General features: G+C 41.9%; 1 protein-coding gene across 2 annotated transcripts in view; it reads right to left on the bottom strand.

The window, feature by feature from the left end:
* The window catches only part of GABRG2 (gamma-aminobutyric acid type A receptor subunit gamma2), a 91,216-nt gene that overhangs the window by 21,978 nt on the left and 41,625 nt on the right, over positions 1 to 27,613 (bottom strand). The window lies entirely within an intron of this gene.

The raw sequence follows: 27,613 nt of genomic DNA, 5'->3' as shown, positions 1-27,613 counted from the left end.
TGCTTCGTCAACTCTCTTTTAAGTCTCTCTAGATTGCCTGAGGTAGGATAAAAGCCAGCTGAACATTCCTCTAAAAGCCTTCCATTCCCAGAGAGCAGGGAAATGCAAGGCTGCTGTGCATTTAATCTTTGATGTTTATATTTCCAGCTACGTTTAAAACCAAGGGACAAGATTACATAATAAAACAGGAAATTTCCCTTCTAGTTCAGGGGGCTGCTCTGCAGAAAGGCTATAGATCTTAACAGATTCATTCTGCCTGAACCCACATCAGGAGAAATACTTGTACAAGGATGTGCCATTAGAAAGTGCACTAGCATCAAGCTGGCAAAAAGGTGTCACAAGCAAAAGGCCAGAGGGATTCTAGGGTTGAGACAAGATGAAAAGCTGTTCTATTGCTCAAGTTCCTGTAATCTTCTACACACACACACACACACACACACACACACACACACACACACACTTCCATGTATTTTTGACTTCCATCCTTTAAATATTTCAGAGGGCTGCATCACCATTTTTGCTGGAACATTTTGTTTTGAATCCCCCTAGGAAAGCAATCTAAGCAAGTAAGCATGGAGTAAAACTTATCTCAATACAAGATTCTGGAGGGCAAAACAAAAGCAGAGCAGATCAAAAGCAGCTTTCTTGGAAGCTCACTGTGATCAGTGAGGCTAATGGCAAAGCATTTCAGGGCAGTGCGGTTTCAGAAGGAGCTGCATTTCAGGCCAACCATGTGAATAAAAGATTCAGAAAGGGAGGGTGCGGGATGTGGGGCTTTTGGAAAGAACGCAACTACACACAGTTCTTTAAGGAATCTGTGTCAGCCCTCGGTTGCCTGCAAAACGAGGAAGCAGAAATGAACCAAGGAAATATTCAAGACATTTTGCTGCCTACTAAGAATGGCAAGATGGCATTCCACATACAGAATTCGACCAGAGCGGCTGCTGAAACCTCCTACAACATTGGTGATGCGACAGCATCCTCCACTGCAGCTGAACTCAGCAGGCTAGCTTAGGGAACTCGGGGGGAAATCAGGGGGCCCACAGTCTGCCTAATGGTAGAGCTGGGCCTAACTGGCTATAATTGAGCCTTGCAATCTAAAATTAGACATAATGCCAATGTGATACCAATAAAAGAAAAAAAATACAAACATTTCAGAAAGTAGCTTATATGCGTAATCCAACTATAGCATGAAAAAAGTGAGACTCTATATGGAAAGCATGCAAACTCAACAACTATGCAAAAATAAGGGCTGAATTAGATACTACATTAATTACATATTTTACTTTGAAATAAGCATGCCAATGGAGGTTTTAAGACCCCATGAGGAGAAGGGTGAATTTGGGAGGGGTGGCTGAAAGGAAAGGTTTAAACCTACCCTAACCACATAGAGTGGACCTGATCCAGATCAGGGCCCTGAAGATCAGCTGCATGCTTTGTTTAAATGTAGCATCTAGTTTAGTCCTAAGCTTCTAAATGTATCACTCCCATTTTAGCATTCAGGGGGCAAGGGCTTGCATTTTCATAGGCCTGGACAATCTTGACAGTTTTGCTTTCTCTCACATTCAAATGTTTAAACTATCATTATTTTCTTTCCATTTTTGAAGAATTTTGTGAAATGTAATAAGTTCTTATTAAAAAAAACACCTAAATGAGCAAAATATCAGCCATCTGCATTGGACAAATTTAATTGCTCTTATCAGCATATAGAAGACTATGCTGTATCTGCCTGCCATATAGCTGTTGAAGATGGGGAGCCTGTCAGAAAAAAAGAGGTGCACCACAATCATGGCTGAATAAACAGGGATTCACACCCAGACCTTTATGAGCTGAGAAATCAAAGCTTTCTGCATGGATTCACAAATCAGTCCACTTTGCTTTCTCCTGCGTTTTTTGTTTTTTGTTTAATTCTCAAGTTCTTTCCAGCCTGTTTATAGAGAAATTTGTGGAGCAAAATTCTCACCAAACCCTAGTCCTCAGTCTAAATTATTTGAATACTTTAAGACACAGACAAGCTTGGGGTGTGTGGAAACACTCATTAGGCATGTTTGAAATGATCAGAGCACATATTTTCCACTCTTTTTTCAGTAGCCTCGCAGCTTGCCTTAAGCACAAATAACATGCTTTGTGTCCTGTAGTGACAAGGATGAGCCCATGGGCTAACCTGGAGGGAGTAAGTTGGACAGTGTCCAGACCAACTAGCAAGAGCAAGGGACCGTCAGGCAGAGACTGTGTAGTAACTGGTCAACCATAATCAGGAAACAAGGGAAGTTAGAGACAGCTCCTTCAGCACCATGGACAGCTCCCTAGACGTTTCCTCAGTGCCTGAACTGCTCCACCATCTGCACACTGAGCTAGTGACACTCCTGATCCCACTTGTCCCTTTGCCTCTAAATCAGTGTCCATATCCCTTCTGGGAATCTGGGTCATCATACTTTTTGACTGAGTGTCATCCATCCATCCAACATGTACTTGGTTTGGGTCCCTTTCACACTCTCCTAGTGATCAGATATTGTACTGCTAGATCACGTAATATCCCTGAAACAGAAATGCAAAACTTTAGGAAAGCTTTCTGGATCCCCTACAAAAGACATTTGCAAGTGGCATCGGTGGCACAGAGTGCCTTCTACCAACTTCAGATGGTGGCCCAGCTATGCCCCTATCTGGACAGGGATAAACTGGCTTCAGTTGTCTATGCTCTGGTAACCTCCAAGTTAGATTACTACAATGCACTCCATGTGGGGCTGCTTTTGAAGATGGTTCAGAAGCTGCAGCTAGTGCAAAATGCTGCAGATTGGTAACAGGGACCAGAAAGTCCGAACATATGACTGACTCTGTCCTGCTTGCATTGGCTGCCTGTACGTTTCTGAACCTGATTTATAAAATTGCTATTTTATTTGTATATTCTGTACAGCACCAAGTACATTGTTGGTGCAACAACAACAACAACAACAATAATAATAATAATAATAATAATAATAATAATAATGTGCTGGTTTTAACCTATAAAGCCTTACACGGCTTGGGACTACAATACCTGATGGAACACCGCTTCCGACATGAACCTAACCGTACACTATGCTCAACATCTAAGGTCCTCCTCTGGGTGCCTACTCTGAGGGAAGCTCGGAGGATGGCAACAAGGGCAAAGATCTTTTCTGTGGTGGCTCCCCAATTATGGAACAATCTCCCTGATGAGGCCCACCTAGCGCCAACATTGTTATCTTTTCGGCACCAGGTTAAGTCTTTCCTTTTCTCCCAGGCATTTAACAGGACATGTTGAGTTTTTAACTTACTCCAAAATGAGCTTTGGCCAGGCTGAGTGTTTAAAATTTGTTTTAAATGTTAGCTGTTTTATGATTTTGTTTTTAAATTTTGTATATTGATTTTTAATGTTCAATCTTTTTAAGCTAATTGTTTTAATCTCTGTAAACCACCCAGAGAGCTTTGACTATGGGGTGGTATATAAATGTAATAAATAAATAAATAATAGGTCATAATTATTCCGTTAGTCACATCAGTCACCGGCATCACATCAAAAAACTATACAGAAAACCTTCAGAAACTGGGCCTATTAAAATACATCCATACCAATATCCAGAAAGCAGTCATAATTAGAACATGCTCAATTGTCAGGAAATTCCTGAAACTGTAAAAGACGGCATGACTTAGCAAAGCCTGTCATGTTCATCTAAAAAAACCCGCCATGACCGAGAAAGAAAGAAAGAAAGAAAGAAAGAAAGAAAGAAAATAATAATAATAATAATAATAATAATAATAATAATAATAATAATAATAATAATAATACAAGCTTTCTGGAAATGTCCCTAAAGATACTGACAAGTAATTTCACAAGAACATGGTTTCAATATTGGGTAGTAACATTTTGATACTACCCAACAGTATAGATTTTGTTAAATCCATTCTATCTGTGTTTTGCAGATTGTCAGGCATCTTTCATTCCATCATCTCTTCATTGATAGAATCAAATTTTTTGTATGAGAAGTTCATTCATTTGCAAATGCTCATTTTGTTAACATGCATGAGCACAAATGTGCACTTCCGCAAATCCCCCATCCCAATAATAATAAAAAAAGTCTGCAAGTCTGTGGAATCCATGCAACTCAGAAAAGAAATGGTCAGCTGGTCAGATCCACAGAAATCTGATGTCTTTTGAATCCTTTGCAGATTTCTCTGACATCCCTAGGTAGAACATTCCAAATTTGCATACTTAGCCAAATGTCTCACTTGGTTTTGATGCTCTACTCACTAGTCAACTCCATTCTAATTGTAACTTTGCCAATAATCAGCCTAATAATCGTTTTCACATAACAGCTTACAAATACAGGACAAAGCTTATAGAGATTTTGTGAGATGCATGTGGGTCACTAGTTAGTTAAATCTCACAGAGCTCAAATGAACCTAGAACCGCCCAGAGAGCTTCGGCTATTGGGCGGTATAAAAATGTAATAAATAAATAAATAAATAAATAAATAAATAAATAAATAAATATATAATCCCAGTTTATTGCAACAGGAAGAAAGACAATTCCAGATAGTAAATGATTACACATTGTCTGTACTCTACGATTCACCATCACCACCACCACCAGTTTTCCAAGCACTTGGAGTTCAATGCCATTTAGTTTCCATTGTTAAAAAATGGTCTGATCTAATCTTTAATGGACAAATTGTCTGGAAGAATAGTCACCGCACTAAACGGGCCCAATCCCTTCAAAGTGTGCAAAACAAACAAATAAACAAAAACTTGAGACCTTGGAGGGGAGACACCATAGCTTTGTGAAAGAGCACAAGCTTTTTATGTAAAGGGGTTACATAATAGGTAAAAGGATTAGTTAACAGGAGATAAGGGAGACCCTGTAAACCCAGTTTGAGTAAGCTAAACAGACAAATAATCTGACCTGGTATAAAGCAACTTCCTATGTTTCTATATGGCATAAATTATACTATTTTTGTTTATCTCAAATAGGTAAAAGGCTATTAATCCAGAACTGTCACTTGAGGCACAGGTGAACTCAGTGGCAAAGAGCACCTTTTATCACCTTAGGTTGATATACCAACTATGCCCTTATCTGGACTGAGATAACCTAGCTACAGTTATCCATGCTCTGATAACCTCTTGTTTGGATTACTGCAATACGTTATACGTGGGACTGCCTTTGAAAACGGTCCGGAAGCTTCAGCTGGTACAAAACAGAGCAGCCCGTTTACTAACAGGAACTGGCCGGCGAGATCACATTACGCCAGTCCTTTTACAACTTCACTGGCTGCCAGTCCAGGTCTGGGCCTGATTCAAAGTGCTGGTATTGACATTTAAAGCCCTAAACGGTTTGGGGCCAGGTTATTTGAAGGAACGCCTCCTCCCATATGTACCTGCCCGGACCTTAAAATCATCTACAGGGGCCCTTCTCCGTGAGCCCCTGCCAAAGGAAGTGATAATAATAATCCACCAGGCTGCAGGAGACAGAGAAGGGGAGCTCTGCTGAGAAGACACCTGCTCAGCCATCCCTCCTGCTCCCTTCCAGCAACGGTCACCTGGCAGCAGCCATTCCACCAGGCTGCAGGAGACAGAGAAGGGGAGCTCTGCTGAGAAGACACCTGCTCAGCCATCCCTCCTGCTCCCTTCCAGCAACGGTCACCTGGCAGCAGCCATTCCACCAGGCTGCAGGAGACAGAGAAGGGGAGCTCTGCTGAGAAGACACCTGCTCAGCCATCCCTCCTGCTCCCTTCCAGCAACTGTCACCTGGCAGCAGCCATTCCACCAGGCTGCAGGAGACAGAGAAGGGGAGCTCTGCTGAGAAGACACCTGCTCAGCCATCCCTCCTGCTCCCTTCCAGCAACGGTCACCTGGCAGCAGCCATTCCACCAGGCTGCAGGAGACAGAGAAGGGGAGCTCTGCTGAGAAGACACCTGCTCAGCCATCCCTCCTGCTCCCTTCCAGCAACGGTCACCTGGCAGCAGCCATTCCACCAGGCTGCAGGAGACAGAGAAGGGGAGCTCTGCTGAGAAGACACCTGCTCAGCCATCCCTCCTGCTCCCTTCCAGCAACTGTCACCTGGCAGCAGCCATTCCACCAGGCTGCAGGAGACAGAGAAGGGGAGCTCTGCTGAGAAGACACCTGCTCAGCCATCTCTCCTGCTCCCTTCCAGCAACTGTCACCTGGCAGCAGCCATTCCACCAGGCTGCAGGAGACAGAGAAGGGGAGCTCTGCTGAGAAGACACCTGCTCAGCCATCCCTCCTGCTCCCTTCCAGCAACTGTCACCTGGCAGCAGCCATTCCACCAGGCTGCAGGAGACAGAGAAGGGGAGCTCTGCTGAGAAGACACCTGCTCAGCCATCTCTCCTGCTCCCTTCCAGCAACTGTCACCTGGCAGCAGCCATTCCACCAGGCTGCAGGAGACAGAGAAGGGGAGCTCTGCTGAGAAGACACCTGCTCAGCCATCCCTCCTGCTCCCTTCCAGCAACTGTCATCTGGCAGCAGCCATTCCACCAGGCTGCAGGAGACAGAGAAGGGGAGCTCTGCTGAGAAGACACCTGCTCAGCCATCCCTCCTGCTCCCTTCCAGCAACGGTCACCTGGCAGCAGCCATTCAATTCCCCCCACCCCCCGGTCAAATTGAGCTAAATAATCTGTTAATTTCCCCTATTAATTGTGTATTGTTGTTAATTTGCTATTGTGAAGTTATTGTAGATGTATAATGTATAATGGAAAGGAGGCGACAATTCAAGTTGTGCAGGGCAGAGGGAGATATGGTGATGGCAGGGTGAAGTGCCATTACAGGGGAAGGAGAGATAGATATTTAACACCCATCTTTCCTTCCGGTCGCCCTGCCACCCTGGGGAACTTGGAGAATGAACCAAGCCAACCACGGACCCTCTCCTTGCTCCTTTGCAATGCCAGGTCGGTTAAAAACAAAACAAATATAATTTATGATCTCCTCACAGATGAGGAGGCCGACCTGGCATGTTTCACAGAGACCTGGCTGGGAGATGACAGTGGCCCAACATGGGCCCAGGCCCTCCCAGCTGGGTACTGTGTTATCGAGCAGGTGAGGAAAAGTGGACGGGGGGGCGGAGTAGCTGTGGTCTATAAGGATAATCTCAACCTGACCAGACTTCCTGTCCGGGAATTGAATCACATAGAGTGTGTGTACCTGAGTCTAAAGACCAGGGATAGACTGGGGATTCTGTTAGTGTACCGGCCACCCCGCTGCCTATCAGACTCCCTGGCTGAGCTTACGGAACTAGTGTCGGAGTTGGTGTTGGAGTCGCCCAGGCTTTTGGTCCTGGGCGACTTCAACATCCCTTTCGGGAGTGGTTTATCGGGTGCAGCTCGGGAGTTCATGGCATCCATGACAAACATGGGCCTATCCCAATTGGTCTCTGGACCCACACATTCAGCAGGTCACACCCTCGATGCTGTTTTCAGTTCCGAACAGACAGATCTGTGGGCGGAGGTGATAAATACCTCTGCGTTGTCATGGACAGACCATTTTCTGGTCAGGGTTAATATCATGGCTACCATCCTCCCCTGCAGGGGTGGCGGACCTATTAAGATGGTCCGCCCTCGAAGGCTGATGGATCCTCTTGGATTCCAGAAAGCCTTAGAGGGTACTATGGCTGGTATTGTCGACGATCCTGTTGAAGCCCTGGTCAATAGATGGAATCAAGACCTAACTAGGGCTATCGACACGATTGCCCCCAAACGTCCTCTCCGACCTGCTTCCAATCGGGCACCTTGGTACACAGAAGATCTCAGGAAGTTGAAGCGGGAAGGTCGACGACTGGAGCGCCGATGGAGGAAAACTCGTCTCATATCCGACAAGGCACGTCATAGAGAACATCTTCGTTCCTATGGGGTGGCAATACGTGCAGCGAAGAAAGCTTTCTTCTCTGACCGCATTGCATCTGCGAATTCACGTCCAGCAGAACTGTTTAGGGTGGTGAGGGGTCTAACTCGGGCACCTCCTCCCCTGAACCCAGTTTTAGAGCCTTCGGTAGTTCGCTGTGATGCATTTAATGATCATTTCACAGATAAAATCTCTCGGATAAGAGCCAATTTAGATGCCGTCGTTATAACAGAAGCTGAAGCTGAAGTGTCCAGCAACTTTGTGAGTAGGATTACACTGGATCAGTTTCAGTTGGTGAGTACTGATGATGTGGACAAGCTGCTTGGACGAGTAAGGAGGACAACTTGTCCTCTCGATCCCTGTCCTTCTTGGCTGGTCACCCAGGGAGGAGATGCAGTTAGACTACAACTACAACATATTATTAATGCATCTCTCAGGGAGGGGAGTTTTCCACCATGTTTAAAAGAAGCAGTGGTACGGCCACTTCTCAAAAAGCCCTCCCTGGATCCCCTGGACCTTAATAATTATAGACCAGTATCAAATCTTCCATTTTTGGGCAAGGTGATTGAGAGGGCAGTTGCCTTCCAACTCCAAGCAGTCTTGGATGATACAGATTTTCTAGACCCATTTCAAACTGGCTTTAGGGCAGGATACGGAGTTGAGACAGCTATGGTCGCCTTAGTGGATGATCTCCGCATGAGCATTGACAGGGGAAGTGTGTCCCTGCTGGTACTTTTGGACCTTTCAGCAGCTTTCGATACCATCGACCATGGTATCCTTCTGGAACGCCTGAGGGCTTTGGGAATCGGGGGCACTGTGCTCCAGTGGTTCCGGTCCTACCTCTCAGGTAGATTCCAGATGGTGATGCTGGGGGATAGTTGCTCCTCAAAAAAGGAGCTGTTGTATGGCGTACCACAAGGTGCCATCCTATCCCCAATGCTGTTTAACATCTACATGAAACCGCTGGGAGAGATCATCCGGAGGCATGGGGCGGGGTGCTATCAGTATGCTGATGACACCCAAATATATTTCTCTATGCCTTCAGTAACAGCATCAGCTAAGGACAGTGTGTCTCCTCTGAATGAATGCTTGGAGGCAGTAATGGGCTGGATGAGGAAAAACAAACTGAAGCTGAATCCAGACAAAACAGAGGTGCTTGCTGTCAAGGGCTCTGACCTAGGTTTGGAGGTGTGTCAGCCAGTTCTGGATGGGGCTACACTCCCCCTGAAAGACTGTGTTCGCAGTTTGGGGGTGCTCCTGGATCCGTCACTCCAAATGACAGCCCAGATAGATGCGACGGCCAGGAGTGCCTACTATCAGCTTCGGCTGATACGCCAGCTGCGCCCCTTCTTAGAGTCAGAAGACCTAAAGACAGTAGTGCACGCGCTGGTAACCTCAAGGCTTGACTTCTGCAATGCGCTCTACATAGGGCTACCATTGTACCTAGTTCGGAAACTTCAACTAGTTCAAAATATGGCAGCCAGGTTGGTCACCAGTACACCTAGGGGTGACCACATTACACCAACATTAAAATCACTCCACTGGCTGCCAATTAGTTTCCGGGCAAAGTACAAAGTGTTGGTCATTACCTTTAAAGCCCTAAATGGTTTGGGTCCAGGTTACTTGCGGGATCGCCTTCTCCCATATAGTCCGCCCCGCACACTCAGGTCCTCTGGGGTGAACTTACTTCAGTCAGCTAAAACTAGGCTGACATCAGTTTCCCAGAGGACCTTTTCTTCTGTCGCCCCCAGATTGTGGAATGGCCTGCCGGAGGAGATTCGTAAAATTAACTCTATGTGTGATTTTAAGGCAGCTTTAAAGACTAGCCTTTTCCAGCAGGCCTATCCAGATCAATGTTAAATCATGAATTTTTAAGATGTATTGATTCCTGTTCTAATGTTGTTCCCCGCCTCGATCTAAAAGGAGAGGCGGGTAAGAAATACATTTATTATTATTATTATTATTATTATTATTACTAGGAGGAAGGCTTTCTCCGCTGTGGCACCCCAGTTGTGGAATGAGCTCCCCAGAGAGGTCCGCCTGGCGCCTATACTGTACTCCTTTCGTCGCCAGCTGAAGACCTTTTTATTCTCTCAGTATTTTAACACTTAATTTTAACTTAAATTTAAATTTTACTGTTTTAACTCTGTATTGTAATCTTATATCAATTTTGTTGCGTGGTTTTATCCTGGTTGTAATGGAAGACAACAGGATGTGTAGGGCACATCTGCAGGGAAGGTAGGCTACTGGGACTATAGTCAACCTGCACACAATGTATCCATTTGTGTTTAAATTAGTTCTTCTGTTTGCTTCCTAATGATAATAATAATAAAAAGGAAGGGATCAAGGCCCATTTAAGCTTTAGTAATTTAGACTCATTGGCAATCTGGGTTTTTCACGAACTTAAAATTGCTCAACAATGGATTTTCACACCATGCTGTTTCATGCATTCAGATACATTATCACAACTGATCCACAACCCAGTTATGCCAAAAAATCATTGATTTAACTAGATTGTGGACTGGGCTGTTTGTGTGTGACTGAGCATCCTATTTCACTGCTTCCTAAACAGCCCAGCTCTGAATTACAGCTCCTCATTTCTGTTGGGGCACGAGAAAAGCCTCAGCATGGAGCTAAGTAGGTTACCAAAATTCTGTATAACCACATGAAGTTGAGAAGCCAGCAACTTCAGTTACATTGTGAAGGGATTTAATTGGGCAAGAACAGCCTTGGAGGCATCTGTGTTTATTATCGAGGACATATACATGCCAGAGGCCAACCCTTTTTTTCTTTTCTTTCCTTCATTTCAGCAGTAACTCTTCACCCTGAATTGCCTAGAAACATTTCAGCTGATTTTCTGTTATGAATCAAAATGTGACCTTTTTTTGTGAAACAACCTAAATCCTCTTCAGTCATTCAAAGCATCTTCAATGAATGCATGTAGAATGGAGAAAACAAGATCCACCCCTGACCTGAATGTTTATTTGAATGTCTGAATGAAAAACTAAGGGGTCGACCCAAGACCACAGCAGGATCAGCTGTGTGTCATGTGACCTGGTAGGGATGATTTCAATATTATCCTGGAATAAATGGCTGTTGTGGACACTGCCTTGATCAATTCAAAACATGGTTAAACATGGTTAATATGATTTGGTATGTAAAGTTGGAATTGACAAACTATGGTTTGCAATCAGCCAGCAAACCAACTTCAGTAACCAAGCTTTGGATCTGCAGTCCATAGTTCATGCTAACTATGGTTTGATGTGATGTCTGGATTGAGCTAGAACTGGCTGATGGAAAAGGGTGCCATTAAAATAACCTTCGGTGGGACATCTTTGATTCAGTGTAGAATGGTATGCATGTTGTTGAAGAGACACTCAGGCCACAATCCTGTACACACTTATCTGGGAGTAACAGTGGGACTTCTGAGTTCCATTACGCAGGAGTATGTCTCATTGAGCTCAATGGGACTTATTTCTGAGTAAACATGTATAGGTTTGCACTATTGTTCTAGCAGTACATACTGGTGATTATACATGTGGTTAACAACTCAACTAGGTTCTATAAACTTTTTGAACGAAAGATTTTGCATCACAATTTGTTTTTATAACATCTCTCTCCTGTTGCAAAACCTCTGTAATGAAATTAGAATGCATTTCTTTGGTGACACCTCAACAGTTTAATGAAAATCAATCATTAGATTTATTGTTGTGATTTCAATAAAAACATGAGTGTAGAGTGTGAGAGAATGTAATTTTCACATTGTGTGATTTAGAAGAATGTGTTGTGAAGTCTCATTAACAGATTCCCAATTAAACCAGGAGGACAAAGAATCTGGAGGTCTTTTAAATTGCCTGCTTTGAGATAAATTATTCTTAATACATGCACAGGCTGCAAATGTTGATTTTTAAAAAACAAAAACAAATGAAAGACAAGGCAGACTAGGGGAAAAAAGGTTTTATCTCTATGTTTTATTATTGCTTAAATATCCTCGATTTTAAAGACCAGATCACATTTCAACCTTTTAAACCATTCTGTCATTCCTCCCACCCCACCTCACATCCATGAAGTCATTTTCTGTAATACAGAAAATCATATTACCTGGGTGGAAATGCCATTGGGGAGGGAAAAGTGGTCTTCTTCCCTAGCTGCACTGTTTAAATATGCTTGCATTGAATAGCACTGAGATGTTTACAAAATCTGTCAGTTTATCATTCTGATTGTGTGTCTGCTACACTAGAGCTTCTTTTGAACCATGGCCACTAAAAGCTTCTAAGCAACTACCCAAGTGGGGAAAACTACCACAGTGTATACCTGCCCACCAGTGCAATGATGCTACATCAGGGTGATCCAGAATTTCAATCCTAGAGGACTAAGAAGCTGGAAGTCCTTTAAATTGCCTGTTTTTGGATAAATTATTCTTAATACATGCACAGGCTGCAAATGTTGACTTAAAAACAAAAACAAATGAAAAGCTCCCTTTCATTTCAGGGAAGGTACTAGATGGTATTGGGCCATTTGCAGGCTTAATTTAATGTCCCTCAATGCCCTTAACAGGTTGGGACCATCTTAAGTAAAATGTTACTTTCTTACACATATACAGTACCTATCCAGACTTTTACATCCTCTTCAGAGGCCCTGCTCCATATGCCACTGACCCCACTACCAAGTGAAGTAAGGTGGCTGGTTGGCAACTAGGGATAGATCTTTCTTGGGAGTACCACCACCCAGCTATGAAACGGCCTCCCCAAGAATGCTCACCTAATGCCTTTTTAAAGGCCTTGTTCATGTCAGGTGATAACCTATTTATTTACCCTATTCATTTTAAACAACAACAACAATAACGACAACAGACATTTTAAACACCTGAATTGCTAAATTGTATTGTTGTTGTTTCCACAGAGACTGTATTTTACTGTTTCTGTTGTATTCTAAGATGCACAGAGAATATATGTTGACGAGAGACCATATAAATATAGCAAATACATACATAGATAACTATTGGCCTTGTAATTTCAAAACGAAGATAACTATCATGGAAAATAGTAGGTTATTAGGAATTGGAACATGAAGCAGTCATTTGATGCCTTATTTTTTTGGACTTTAGGAAGTGTTGTCTGCCTGATTGGAGACTCAGGTTATACAAAAGAAATTTGAATTTCTTTATTTGTCCAGATCTGCTAGTGGTAGGGCCTTATAGTTATATGCATATAGGTACTATTTGCTGGAATAAAGGAAAGAAAGAAAGAAGGATTACAAGATGCATCACCAATATGTGGATGTTGCTGAACCTTTGGGTGGCTTACAACACAATCTATGCAAAGTAAGTGGTTCAATTGTCATACTTTCTAACAGTCAGGAAGTTTTTCCTGATATCCAGCCGGAATCTGGGTTCCTGTAACTTGAGCCCATTATTCGGTGTCTTGCACTCTGGGATGATCGAGAAGAAATCCTGGCCCTTCTGTGTGTGACAACCTTTCAAGTATTTGAAGAGTGCTATCATTTCTCCCCTCAGTCTCCTCTTCTAAGGGCTAAACTTGCCCATTTCTTTCAGTCTTTCCTCATTAGGCTTTGTTTGCAGACCCCTGATCATCCTTATTGCCCTCTACTGAACCCTTCCAGCTTGTCTGCATTCTTCCTGAAGTGAGGTGCCCAGAACTGGACACAGTATTCAAGATGAGGCCTAACCAGTGCTGAATAGAGAGGAACCAGTACCTTGCACAATTTGGGTACTATACTTCTATTAATGCAGCCCAAAATAGCATTTGCTTTTCTTTGCTTTTCTTTTTCTTTCTTTCTTTCTTTCTCTTTTTTTTTGCAGCCACATCACACTGCTGGCTCATATTCAGCTTGTGATTTACAGCAATTCCAAGATCCTTCTCACTTCTAGTATTGCTGAGCCAAGTGTCCCCCATCTTGTAACTGTGCATTTGGTTCCTTTTACCTATGTATAGAACTTGGCATTTATCTTTAATAAATTTCATTCTGTTGGTTTCAGCCCAGTGCTCCAGTAAATCAAAATCACTTTGAAGTTTGTTTCTGTCTTCCATGGTATTAGCTATCCCACCCAATTTTGTGTCATCTGCAAATTTGACAAGCATACCCTGCACCTCTTCATCCAATTCATTAATAAAAATGTTGAACAGCACTAGGGCCAGGACTGAGCCCTGCGGTACCTTGCTCATTACCTCCCCACAGTTTGAGAAGGTACCATTGATAAGCGCTCTTTGAGTGCGATTCTGTAGCCAACTGTGGATCCACCTAATTGTTCTTCCATCTAGCCCACTTTTAGCTAATTTGCTAATCAGAATGTCTTCTTTATAATCTGTTCCAAAAATTTCCCAGGGATTGATATCAGACTAACTGGTCTGTAGTTCCCAGGTGCATCCTTTTTGCCCTTTTCGAAGGTAGGGACAACATTAGCCCTCCTCCAGTCGTCTGGCACTTCACCCATCTTCCATGATTTCACAAAGATAATAGACAGTAGTTCTGAGAGTTCTTCTACAAGCTGCTTTATTACTCTAGACTGCAGTTCATCAGGCCCTGGAGATTTGAACTCCTTCATAGAAATTAGGTGTTCCTTGACCATTTGTTTATCAATCTCAAGCTGCAATCCTGCCCCTTCAGTTTGTACTTCACTTTTTCCAGGGGGGTCATAGACCCACTTTTGGGGAAAGACTGTGCCAAAGTAGGAATTGAGCACTTCAGCCTTTTTTTATCATCTATTATCAATTTGCCATCCTCGTTGAGTAGTTGAACCACCATTTCTTTCCTTTTACTATGTGCACACCTGAAGAAGGCTGTTTTGTTGCTTTTAGCCTTCCTCGATAGTCTCAGCTCATTCTCAGCTTTAGCCTTCCTGACGTCATTCCAGAACTTCTGTGCTACCTGTCTGTACACTTCTTTTGTTGCCTGGCTTTCCTTCCACTTCCTATAGGTGTCCTTTTATGTTTTCAGGTCATCTCTAAGCTTTTTGTGGGCTATATTGATATCTTCTGTTGTCTTCTATCTTTTTTCCTTGTTGGAATTGTTTGTAATTGTGCCTTTAAAATTTCCTTTTTTAAAAAAACTCCCCACCACCACCACCTTGGACTCCTTTTCTCATTAAAGTCACTTGCCATGGAACCTCACTTATTATTATTCTGAGTTTATTAAAATCAGCTTTCATAAAGTCCAGAGTACACATATGGCTACACTCAGCTTTTACTGTCTTTAAAATCAAGAACTCAAGTATGACATGCTTCCAACTAATCTCATACTTGCTTGGCTCAGACAAGCTCAGTCTTAGGAAAGAAACAGAGTTGCTACCACTCTGTCTGTTTCCCTAGTTGAACACAATACAGACATGGCATGATACTATCAGGCTGTGCATTATCCAACCTCCACCTCACACCGTGGCAATGAACATGGTGACGTCACATCAGCCATTATGTTCAGCTTGGTGTTATGAGGAAAATCTGGAAAGAGACACTGAGCAGCTGCGGCTACATTTCTCATCCAGTTAGGCCCTGTAGTGGCATCAACTCTCCTGTCTTTCCCCTATATAAATGCTTCAGGCAAGGAAAATTTGGAAAATGTTTGTCTAGGGACTTTACTTCCCTTAGTCGAAAAGAAGCACTGACCAGAGCAGCTTTCATTTTACATAAAGGCCAATGATGAACAGTGGAATTCTACCAACATTTTTATTAAAAAAAAAAAAAAAAAGTATGAGAAGTCTGGGAATTTATCCAAGCAAAATGTTGAAGGGGCAGGAATGGGAAATGAGAATTGGGAACTGGAAGGCATTAGCTGGACATGAAGCAGCCAAAATAAATTCCCGTTCCAAATAATGGAGGGGACATTCCCCATGTTCTGATAACCTCACAGTTGGATTACTTTGCATGGGCTGTCTTTGAAAATGGTCCAGAAACTTCAGCAAGTGTCAACTATGGCTGCAAGGGTTTTAACTTGGACCAAGTAATATGAACATGTTACGCTGCTCCTACAAAGATTCCCAATTTGTTTCCAGGCCCAATTGAAAGGGCTGGTTTCAACCTATAAAGCTCTACGCTGCTTGGGATCTTGTCGTCAATGGAACACCTCCTTCTTTGTGTACTTACCCATCTAAGAAAGCACTTCCATTCAGAAGTCCTGAGAGTGGCCATGAGAGGGAAGGCTTTGTTAATGGGGGCCCACTTCCAGCTTTGGAATGCTCTTCCTGGAGAAACCTTTTGTTCTCCAAGGCTTTTGAAGATCTGCATTTTAGTCCCTGTGGTTTGGTTTTAACTCCAGTTCCTGTTGGCTGTTTGAGCTTTTGTAATCTAAGGTGCATTTTATGGTGTTATGCTGTTATGTAGGGTGACCATATGAAAAGGAGGACAGGGCTCCTGTATCTTTAACTGTTGTGATGAAGAGGGAATTTCATCGGGTGCTGCATGCATACAAATGACATCTGCGGAAATCCCCTTTTCTATCCAACTGTTAAAGATACAGGAACCCTGTCCTCCTTTCCATATGGTCACCCTAACTGTTGGATTATATACATATGCTTGTTTTTAATTGTTTGTGGATTTTGTTGCATTTTCTTTTGTTTTAATTTGAACCATGCCTAGAAACACCTTGTTTATGAGGTGTTTGAGAAATAAGTAAATAAATACTATGCATACAATTTCAGTCTCAATTTTTGAAGTGATAAAATGTGATTTACATTAGCATCACCAACTGCTCTCACTTATTTCAGCTTACTGGATGGAAGCAGGAAGTTTGGGCAAATGACCTGTCACTCAAGACTCGTTAAATATAGAAGCAATCAAATGACAACTATAGCTTATTGTTAGGATACCCCTAATAGGAAAACAGTGTGTGCAATCATGCAAATGTCTCCTGGAATTCAGTAATGAGCATAAAAGATGGAAGCTGGATAAAAACACTGAAAAGAAATTCATGTGCAGATTTGGTTGTATTTGGCACATTCAACAGGCATGAAAACAGAAATAGAGGCAGAGTGGAAGTATTTCAAGAGGACTGAATTTGTTTATCTTTCTATTGTGACTCATACATAGAGGATTATGTGTTTTCCTTCTGAATTAGAGGAAATGGTAGTCATGGGTTTCCCCCTCCCTCCACTGCTATATCAAGCCTATTTATGAGTATACACCGTTTCACGGAAAGCCACATCAAGACCTTAACAAAAGACCTCTGAGTTCAGATTGCAACTTTGAGATCTTGGAGAAAGGTTCCATGCGTAGTGCAAAAGAAATGTGTGAGGAGGGGGCGGAGTTTGCACACTCTTCTTTCTCACGTGTTTATTGTACTCAGACATAGAATGCCTGAATAGGGCTACAGCGATGGAAGTTCTAATGAGGATGGCAAGGTGTCAAGTTAGATACTGTAGTTTTCCATAGAACAATCACACCAAAACAAAAATAAACAAACAAAAAACACCTTCATGTTTGCTGACACTTACCAGCTTCTGGTAAATATTCTTAATTTCTTATGGTGTGATACTAGAAAAACTATCAGAATAAATTGTCTTGTGCCTCTGAGCATAATCCTAAGCATGTTGAATTAGAAGTAAGTCCAACTGTCTTCCTAGGAACTCCTTCCTAAGTGTGCCTGTATGTTTTTTCTTGCAGCGCAAGTAGCTAGTTATATGAGCAATAAGAATGTCCCACCGCATGGTTTCTATGCGCTGCTTTTACGCACCTAGAAACCAGAAGCTAGGCAAGTGGATATGAGGGACAAGGTTGCTTGCATGGGGGAAACTTCCTATGGATCTCAGTCATCAGAGATACCTGCCAGATCCCTGGTAGTTCCAGGCAGGGGAATGTGCGATCTCCCGATGTTGTTGAACTGTAGTACCCATCATCCCTCACCATTGGCTGTGCTGACAATGGAAGTTGCAGTTCAACAACATCTGAAGGGGCACACACGTACCCACCTTGTCTTAGCTAACAGCCATCAGGCACATGCTTTAGGCGGTACTGTTTCTAAAAGCTTTGGGTTAAATCAGTGGTTCCTAAAGTGGGCGGTACTGCACCCTTGGGGACGGTGGGATTGCATAGGGGGACATTAAGAGGCAAGGGAGTGGCAGCGGTGTGCTAAGAGGCAAAGGGGCGGCAGGGGAGCGCTCGAGGTGGTCTTTTCCGAGAAGCGCCTCTCCAGAAGGTCTTAAAACCCAGGGACATTTTATGGGAGAAGGTAGTTTGGTCCCAAGCCATATAGGGGAAGAATCCACAGATGTATTATGTTTCAAAAGCACCAAAACGCTAATGAAGAGACATACCCTGCTTGGTGGGCCGGCTGCAAAACAGAGGCGTTTGCTCTCTTTTCCCTCCCTCCCTCAGCAAGCCTGAGGTGGGTACTTCCCATTTAAAGGGGCCACACGCAGGGGGCACTGGGCATGAGTTTGTGGAACCAAGGGGGGGGGGGTTACCAGAAAAAGTTTGGGAACCACTGGGTTAAATATTTGTAGATTATAAACTCCCTTGAAGGCCATATAAATTAAAGGTATAAATTAAATGAGCAGGATATAAATTAACGAAGGCTGCATTCCTATATCTATTTAACAGGCAGTTATCCCCATTGAACTCAATGGGACTTATGTCTGAGTAGACATATATAGGATTGCATTGTCAATAAACTAAAAATGAGCCATCCCTACCTACTCCAGCTCATCAGCCTATTCTGAAAAGTTCACTTGGATTTGCATTCTGATATGATAGTCTTAACATGCATGCATATGTATTCTTCCACTATGGAGGGAAACAGCTACACTGGAATCAGACAATGAACTACATTTATTGTTGGTTCAGTAGTATTCAACAACAACCTACTTCAGTCTTACCAAGAAAGAAGCACATTTTTGCGCACAAAGCACAGCTCAATTGTATGCAGGCCTGCTCAGTCGTAAGTCCCAGTGCAGTAGTTTTAGTTATTACAACTCCAGGGAACAATATTGATCACAACTCTAACATAATTTTATTCTTACTTCAGAATCAAATATTGAAATGCAGTATGCCACAGTGCAGCCCAATAATTTGAGAAATTCATTAGCTGCCTGAAAGCTCCCAAATGCTTATAATGTTTCTATGCTGATTTGACTAAAATAAAAAAGTAATGCCAATAGATAAAACAGAAAATGGAAAGCCACACTTTCAGGGATAATATTACTCTTGGAAATGAAAGCATCAGATGGCAAAGGGGGAACAGAACCACTTTAGTTCACATTGGCTGCCTTTTTCTAGTCTCAGCACATTAAACATGGTTTGAAAAGTTCAGTGCTGACAGAAAGAGGCTCCCAATTGAAGATGACTCACTTTGCATAAGGGAAAAATAGAATGAATTATTGTATTTGGATTATGAGTGATTTATTTTTTTGTTACGTCTTTTAGAATTTGATTGCTCCAGTTACGTGCCTACATAAGAACATGACTAAACACATTAAATATTTGAAAATGCAAGCGCTCAGTTTGGAACTAGGAAGAGCTTATTGTCTTGGCAATCACTCATGCATATGCCAGCCCTATCCTATTTCCTATTCAGGCAAAAGCTCAAAGCACAGGTGAGTTCAAACTCTGTAGGAACTGCATAAGACAATGGTAGATGCTGAAGACACTAATAGAGCATACAGATGGAAGGTTTAGAGTTAAGATGGCTTCTTTCCCATCGAGGTTCGACTGCACAAACAATATCTATGCTTCTGACCCACTGCAACCTTACAATGAAGTAAGGCTGTCTGCCACTGCCAGCAAGATATGGGTTCCTCCCTTACCCACAATGTAGGGATCCACATTCCAAATTATTTTCCGTCGGTATCTTTGCAAGCTACAGTATCTCCAGTTATTTCCCACTTGCAACTTTACACAAACTTCTCCCAAGAGACCCATTGTCCTTTGAGAAACAAGCTTACAATGCAATCCTACGTATGTTCACTCAGAAACAAATTCAGTGCCTGATAGATGAACACAAACAGTCTCATTTATAGGAAGATGGTTTGCGTTTCTAACATATATAAACAAAAATGCTTCAGTACCTCATTTTTCAAGTCAACATAGATCTGTTTTGGAATGACTTGTTATATGATTGTTAATTCTGTTTTAATTAGTGACAATATTCAGTATTGATTATACGTGCATTGCATTTTAAGATCTTCCTTAAGCTTTTATTTTGCTGGATATTATTATTATCATTTGGGGTGGAAGTAAGCTCCATTGAGTTCAACTGGAGTTATTCCCAGACAAATCTGTGTAGGACTGCAGCCTTAGGTTTTCTTATATATTTGGCTACTTCCTGCTTATTACCTCTTCTTGTTTTGAATGTCAAAGTGGGGTGGGAGGGGAGAACAAAAACTTCTGACGTGAATGAATATATGTATATGTATGTGTATGTATGTATGTGTGTGTGTGTGTGTGTGTGTGTGTGTGTGTGTATATATATATATATATATATATATATATATATATATATATATATCACCACCTTCCTCAGTATAGAAAAACATTGTTTTTACTAGGGCGACCATATGGAAAGGAGGACACAGCTCTTGTATCCTTAACAGAAAAGGGAATTTCAGCAGGTGTCATTTGTACGCAGGCAGCACCTGATGAAATTCCCTCTTCATCACAACAGTTAAACCTGCAGGAGCCCTGTCCTCCTTTTCATATGGTCACCCTACTTCTAAAGATTGGATAAATGTTTGAATGAGTGTAATATAAGTAGAACAATTTCCCTTTCACTTACTTTTTGTGTAGCAGCACCTTAGAACTGTGTTTTCTTTCTTTTTTCCCCTGCCTCCCTGCTCTTTTTCACTTAGGTCATTTCCATGCAAGGGCCATTTAGCACTGCTGAGGTATTGCTCTTCCACAATCAGCTGGAAGTAGAATTAACAGTGCTTCCACAATGTAACACTATATTCCTCCTAAACCTAGAATACCTCCCCATCCCCACGGGCAAGATCATATGTTGTTTCAGAAGTAACTTTCATTCAGTTATTAAATGTGTGGTCTTTGTTTGGTATAGTGTGTTTTTTTAAAAAAAAAATCTGCTTATTATTTATTTATTTATTGCATTCACATCTCATACTAGGTCCTGGGTGACACCATTTAGGATTAAATCCAAGAGTTGCTTCCTTCTGGTTGGTTGCAAGACCAACTGTTCTTCTTCTGACATAATTGAAACCAGCTCTTTAATCAGCTATTTCCTGTCCTTTCCCATATGCCACGGTTACGGAAATAGGCCCTTTAATTACTTGTTTCCTATTTGCAGTCTGCGTAGGTTGGCCATGTGTCCTCTTTTACAGAGGAAAATCCTCCACTTGAATGGCTGCCAGAGGACTATCCTCTATTCTGAAGGTATCCTTTATTTGAACGGCTGTCAGTCCAAGTCCAACTGAATGACAATAAACCATCAGAAGGAAGAGTTGAACCTTGAAGTTGCTCATCAACAGCATCGGGACAGTAGACTGAGCAAGGCACACAGGTCACCCTGGTCACAGTCTTCAACACTATGCTTGAATGTACTATAATTCTATATAAAGTATATAAAGTAAATAATTAAATCATAATAATTATTTATACATTTCCATCTTCACATATAAATCAGTATGTGCATTTATTAATTCATTTCACATTCATTTTTTGCAAATTGTTGTTCCTTTTTGTCCTCTTTTCTGGGTGATACATTTCCTCCTTTTTGCCTATTCTTAAGTGGCCACCCTAAGTCGGAACAATTATTATTTCTTTTGTGTCATTTTTATCAGTACAACTGCAGTTCAGCAAAAGCAAAGAATATTTAAAAAGAAAAAAGAAAGAAAACCTTTTATTTGAATTAGGTTGTATATGGTTAATGTAGCAAAACGAGATTAGGAAAGCAAAATGCATGACACTCACTACTGGAGAAGGGACCACATTGGACACGTAATGGCAGTACAACAAGGAAGTGCAGAGTAAACAATGCTGAAAGGCAGGTTGTCACCAGCCACTGCTCTCACATTTGAGAAGTCTGCCCAATCGGATGCCCTGCTGACATTTGGGACTACAAATCCCACCTTGCCTGACCATTGGCCATGCTGCCTGGGGCTAATAGGAGAGGAAGCCCTAAATTTCTGAAGTTTGGATAGGCTACAATAGGGCTTTGCCAATCCATCCTAGACAGGCTGATGTTGCAATTACATTCAAAGCTAGAAAAAATACACCACAAACCAGGTTTTAAAACAACAACAACAACAACGGAAACACTGGAATCCAGTGATTTGACAGCATCATCTTCTAGACCAGAGATGGGGAAGGTGTAACCCTCCAGATATTGTTAGACTGCAACTCCCATCAGCCCCAGCCACCATAGCCAATGGTGAGGGATGATGGGTACTATAGGCCAACAACATCTGGAGGGTCATACATTCCCCATCCCTGATCTAGATTCTCCTTAATAACTGATTGAACAAATTATATCAGTTCCAGAGAAAATAGCTAGTGCAGAAGCAATCTTATTCCTAGAGCCCCCTAATGATCACACAGTGATATGCTTTAAAGCCAGCATGATAGGTTTATGTGCAACATGGCAGTCAAATGGCAGCAAAAAGGCTAAAACTGTCAGAGAACAGGAGAGGGGAAAGGGAGTGATCTTAGAGTTAGTATTTATTATTACTTTTCTATCCCGCTCCATAGACAAAGCTCTCTTGGCAGTTTACAAAGATTAAAATATTAAAAACAATATGCAGAATTTAAAAACATGAAAAAATACACAGACACAGCAATCTTTTAATGAGACTGTTGCCATTGTTATTTACAGAGGTTTGTACAACAAATACTATTGCTGGATAGAAAATCATAGCAGTGGGACAAAAACATAATCTTGACCATAGGCACCACCTATCACCTTGTGTAATCCATACTAGAGTGTGAGCATCGTGATAGCAATCACACAGTGCATAATTAAACTATGGAATTTGTTACCAGAGGATGTAGTGATGGCCACCACTTTGAATGGTTTTAAAAGGGGTTTGGACACATTAATGAGGATAAGGCTATCAATCACTGCTAGTCATGATGGCTATATATTACCTCCAGTATCAGAAGTGGTATGCCAGTTGCTTGGAACACCACCAGGGGGGTGCTATTGTACTTGTCTGCAACTTGTGGGCTTTGCACAGGCAGCTGGTTGACCACTGTGTGGTCTAGATGGTCTGTATGGACTAGATGAACCCTTGATCTGATTGATCAGGGCTCTTCTGATGCTCTTCTGTTCAGTGCACTACATAACCATGACAGCAGAGCAAATACTTCCAGATGACTGATGCAAGCGATTTAAGCCACATGCTACAGGGTCAGGAAAACAAGAAAAAAATAAACATAGTAGCCATTGGTTGAAGAAGGGGGGCAGGCTGTTTTGATGTTTTCTGGGGAAGTCAGTCCCTTTCCTGGGCCTTCAAACTTTAATTTTATAAGAACACTACCACTTGGTTCACTACGTCAAGCTCTTCTATTAATAACACTGACTCAGGTATGCTTTTGATAAGGTAGTATCACAAAATCGACAAGGCAGTATCATTCATTTTTCTGGAGCCCTCGACAGGAATAAGGAGTCTTGATATGGAGCAGAACTAATATATTTTGAATCCACTCAAGTACAGTTTGGCAATAACCAAAATTGGTCTCTTTTTTGCAACCAAATAACCAACACTGATACCACTTATCTGCACTAAAATTAATAAATTCTGTTCATGCTTCTTATATTTCCACTGGCACATAGAAAAACCTAGTGTGCACCCTTATACAAGTCTACTCAGAAGTACGTTCCACTGAGTTACTTCCAGGTAAGTGGGTAAAGGAATGCAATTCTAGCTGTACCTCTCTCAAATTGGTGGGAAATTAAGTACATACAAGGAACATGTAATATTGGGGATGGGTGGCTAGCATTAAAATGTGCTATATTTGAGCATATGGGAAGCAAAACCAATATTTGATTTCTGGGGTTGGGTGGTGGGAATAGTGTATGCATACATCCTTAAGATCAGCAGGGTACTTGAAGGGGAATACCGGAAAGTACATCTCTGGGACCATTTTGACAGCAGGAGCGATGATGTGATCTGCAACAGTCGGAGAGTAATTGATGGATCCTCCTTGCTCTGGTAAGTGAATGAGCTGATAAGGAGGCTTTCAAGTGTTACTATTGTTCGTGATAGATTAGCATAGAGGAAGTCAGAGAATGCATAAAATAATTAAGCAAAGACTGGACCTTTCGTTTTCTTTGACGGGTCCTTCCTTCATACTAGCAATTCAAATAATAGTGTGTCTTTTTGAGATTGATTGCATTTCTAATTAAAAGCTAAAGGTTTCATTGCAGCTTGGCCGAAGGTCAAGATGTATTTTACATCTTGAACCTATGAAGTCAGAAGTAATCCCCACTGATTTAAATGGAGCCTACTTCCAGGTAGGATTGCAGTCATACCCATTAAAATTAATTTTGAGATTTTGTTACTGGTTTGATATGTTTGTTTATAATATATCAGTGTAAAGCCCTTGTCCCCATGGGTGCTAGTAGTCTGAGGGCAAAACATACTGTTCCTTGACTCCCACTATGACAGTCCGCCAGAAGCTGTATGAAGAATACTTTTCTTCAACGCAACTGAGAACTTTGGAAATTCATTTCCTCACACCCATCACCACTGAATGACATTTGCTTCTTCCCCTCGGGCTTCCCTCTTCCCCCACGTTTTATAACCCAGCTTTTCCTAGGGCCACTTCTTTTCCTCCATCACCACTGCCTCAGAGTGTTCGCAGCTGCCTCTACCACCATCCTTCCTGCCAATGTGGCTACTTCAAGAGCAAGCTTGTCTCACAAAACCTTTCTACCATCCCTGCCTTTATGTTTTTCTCCCTGTATGGCTGTGTGGCATAGAGCTTTGACGAACTGTAGTTCCCTGATTGCTTCAGGCTCCTGGCCAGGGTGCAGAATCATACTGTTTGGCTATTGAAGCTCAAGCTTTGAACTTCTTCGAACTTTCAAAATTTTCTGGACTGCTCAAGCTTCTGTTTAAAACAAAACTGAGCAAAATCAGTCTTGTAAATCTCAAGTAATAAGCCTTACACCACCATCTTCATATATGATTGATTTGTCCATCTCCAGAACACAGTGAAATTACATGTGGAATAAAATCTCTCCAGTTAGCAGCCCTGTAAAAGTGGCAGATGGCATCTGAGGGAGACACAGATTACCAGTTTAGTCCATAAATCAATGAAATGGGAGTGTTTGTGTGTGAGTCAGTTTTGAGCTTTTATTGCAAGCTGCAGAGCTATTCATTTCAGAGCACAGTTGCCCACCAAAGGCAACCACACCAAACTGGGATAATAATTCCAAGCATTCTGGCTACATGAATAGGTAACTTGGCAGCCATAATGCAGTTCCAATGTGACAATAAAACACTGTTTTCCACTGCATTCTGTTTGACCGCAGGGAGCGTTCAGGTTGCACAAAAAGTTAAGGCATGCTGCCCTCAATTGCTTTTCGTGATATGATTGGCCTCTTTACCTGATTCATGTTTCTATGTAGGGTCCTTTGAATCTGAGATAAGCTCAAGTGGCTGTTTTCCAGAGGAAAAAATGGTGTGGACAGGGTAGATGACCCTGCAAGTCTTCTGAGGTTTGCTGTATATCCCCAGTGGGCTAAATTGATCAGGACTAGGTCATCTTTGGAAAGTGTCCCTTGTTACTTTTGAGAAATCTTGGCTAAAGTGAGCTTTTACCATGTACAGATGCACAATTAATATTGATCACTTTATTTGTTTAAATAAGTGGACGGGGACAGTGTGCATGAGTGCATTAATAACAAATATGATCTTTCAATTACATCGGCACTGTTAGACCACTACTGTGGTTTCTGAAATGAGATTAATGGTCCCTGAGGAAGGCCATGCTAGCTTAATGTGAATGGATCGTTTTCATTCAATGAACACTCTCTTTTAATGTTGCACAGAACCTCATAAAATTGATTCACCAAAACTATGTATCTACAGAAAGCTCGGAAACAAAGGAACTGAAGCTTGTAGCTTTTTCAAAATGTACTGATTTTTCCTTAATAGCAAAACAAAAACAAAACCCAACTCCGTTAGCAGAAAGAGAGGAAGCAGATGATGGAAGCCAATAAATACAAGAACATTGTATGTTGGATGGAATACAGCTCTTACTAAAGTCCCTGTGAGATTTTCCATCAACCTTACTGGAATAAAAGCAGAACTAAGAAGCTCTTTTTATACAAGCCATTCTTTTACATAGTTGCTTATTTGTCCAGGTCGTGAGACTACATTGAGGGCTTTGTTTCCTTTTGATCCTTTACACTGTAGGAAATGATTAGGAAAGTTCCAAATTTACCAATCCATCCTTCCCCATAAAGGAGGTAAAAGGAAAAAAAACAAGTCCTTAATGACTGCAGAAGGCCCCAAGGTCATGTATTTTCAGCCATTTCACTTAAATATCCTCTCTCTGTAATCACTTCCTTCAACCATAAACATTTCACTTGCCCCTCATATTTCTGGGGTACCAATCCTGGCAAAGGTGTCACAACCCCCATGGTCCTAGTCTCACCATGCCCCCAAGAACATCAGAGACAGTATGAATACATTCTTCATTGGTGCACCCCTGCCTCTTCCCAGTTCAAGTGAAACTTCCAATGATGGCTTGCCCCCACCCCTCCAATCCTGGAGGTGGCACTGTTGTGGAATGTAACACACAAGTAGAAGGCTTTTCTCTCCAACAGGTGGGATCCTATGCAAACGTTCAAGCAATGACATGAGCAAAAGTTATTGCTGCTTTGACTCATTCCCCTAGTCACTGACATATTTTAGCTGCTTCAAATAAGAGCAGTGGAATTTAGAGTAAAGCTTTCTCAGTGCAACAACATGCTTTTTAATACAGTAACAAACAGAAGTACTAAACATGTATGGGCACAATCTCTTCTTTTCCCTTCCCAGTACTATTTTAAAATATGAATTCAAAGACAACAGATCGTTGGCCCATAAAAGATGATAATTACGCAACATCCTCCAGATTTAGTCACTGATCTCCAGCCAGGCAATCCTTTCTGTGACCCTAATTTGTGTGTTTCTTCCCAAGTTCAGCAACGAGGTAACGCTGCTGTTTCTCTGACTCACTAATCTTTTGTCATTACAGATTCTGCTACATGTGTACATGGAGGGTGACACAAATAGGCGGAAGGAAAAGATGTAACTATAAGAAATATCTCTCATCTAGCACAGAGAAGCAATCACCAATTTAGTCCTAGATGGCTCCATTTACTGCTGACCCCAAGGCAAAGGCAAAATGGAACACTACAGCTCCAGAAGCATATTAGAAATGGAGTTGTGATACTGAGTCACATAAAAAGTCTGCCTAAAATCCCTTTTATCTTGCAGTTTGAAAAAGCATTTGTTGTCATTGTTGAAAGAGCAGGCACAACCAAGAATCTACTTCTGGTTAGCCCTGTTCATCTGGCCTGCAGCCAGCTGTATTCAAGGGTTTTCCAGATGGAGGGGTCCGAGTACTAAACAATCAGAAGCATTGAGCAACAATTTTATCTTTTCCTCCTTAGGGCACAGTCCTTAGGGCTACACCATGAACCTTTATAGCATGTATCTCTTGCTGGACTTTTTCAATTCAAACTGTTGTTTCAATTCAAACTGTTTGAATGCTGCCCAATAAAAAAGCATCCCTGTAAATACAAAATTACACTGTAGGCTTTGCTAGATTTGCTACTTTTTATGTGAGGAGGG

This window comes from Elgaria multicarinata, chromosome 3 (assembly GCF_023053635.1).
Source record: "Elgaria multicarinata webbii isolate HBS135686 ecotype San Diego chromosome 3, rElgMul1.1.pri, whole genome shotgun sequence".
Lineage (NCBI taxonomy): Eukaryota > Metazoa > Chordata > Lepidosauria > Squamata > Anguidae > Elgaria > Elgaria multicarinata.
The sequence above is the reverse complement of the archived record's forward strand: the minus strand, read 5'-3'. Positions and strand labels throughout refer to the sequence as shown.